The sequence below is a fragment of the Arachis hypogaea genome, chromosome 5 (genome assembly GCF_003086295.3).
Source record: "Arachis hypogaea cultivar Tifrunner chromosome 5, arahy.Tifrunner.gnm2.J5K5, whole genome shotgun sequence".
Classification (NCBI taxonomy): Eukaryota; Viridiplantae; Streptophyta; class Magnoliopsida; order Fabales; family Fabaceae; genus Arachis; species Arachis hypogaea.
The window spans coordinates 28,059,173-28,060,196 of record NC_092040.1 but is presented as its reverse complement, the minus strand read 5'-3'; the positions used below and the strand labels follow the sequence as shown (position 1 = coordinate 28,060,196).

Sequence of the window (1,024 nt, the reverse complement as noted above, 5' to 3'; positions counted from 1 at the left end):
GCTGCCACTTTAGTACTGTTGGATGAATTTTGCCATCCATTCAGACTTTGAGAAATCATGTTGACTTGCTGAGTCAACACTTTGTTCTGAGCCAATATGGCATTCAAAGCATCAATTTCAAGAACTCCCTTTCTCTGAGGCGTCCCATTATTCACGGAATTCCTCTCAGAAGTGTACATGAATTGGTTATTTGCAACCATGTCAATAAGTTCTTGAGCTTCTGCAGGCGTTTTCTTTAGGTGAATGGATCCACCTGCAGAATGGTCCAATGACATCTTGAAAAACTCAGATAGACCATAATAGAATATATCTAATATGGTCCATTCTAAAAACATGTCAGAAGGACACTTTTTGGTCATCTGCTTGTATCTTTCCCAAGCTTCATAGAGGGATTCACCATCTTTTTGCTTGAAGGTCTGAACATCCACTCTAAGCTTGCTCAGCTTTTGAGGAGGAAAGAATTTATCCAAGAAGGTCGTGACCAGCTTATCCCAGGAGTCCAGGCTATCTTTAGGTTGTGAGTCCAATCATGTTCTAGCTCTGTCTCTTATAGCAAAAGGGAAAAGCATGAGCCTGTAGACTTCAGGATCTACTCCATTTGTCTTAACAGTCTCACAAATCTGCAAGAACTCAGTTAAAAACTAATAAAGATCTTCATATGGAAGTCCATGAAACTTGCAGTTCTGTTGCATCAAAGCAACTAATTGAGGTTTCAGCTCAAAATTGTTTGCTCCAATGGCAGGAATTGAGATGCTTCTTCCATCAAACTTGGACGTTGGTTTAGTGAAATCACCAAGCATCCTCCTTGAATTATTGTTGTTGGGTTCGGCTGCCATCTCCTTCTCTTGTTCAAAAATTTCAGAAAGGTTGCCTCTGGATTGTTGTAATTTAGCTTTTCTTAGTTTCCTCTTAAAAGTCCTTTCAGGTTCAGTATCAGATTCAACAAGAGTGCTTTTTTCCTTGTTCTTGCTCATATGAAAAGGAAGAGAAAAAGAAAAGGAAGAAGAATCCTCTATGTCACAGT

General features: G+C 39.4%; 1 non-coding gene across 1 annotated transcript; it reads left to right on the top strand.

Moving 5' to 3' along the window:
* The first annotated feature begins 333 nt into the window (after window positions 1-333).
* LOC112804467 (small nucleolar RNA R71) lies at window positions 334-437 on the top strand. Its single transcript, XR_003203082.1, has one exon. It is a non-coding gene; the product is annotated as a small nucleolar RNA R71 (small nucleolar RNA).
* The last annotated feature ends 587 nt before the right edge of the window (window positions 438-1,024 follow it).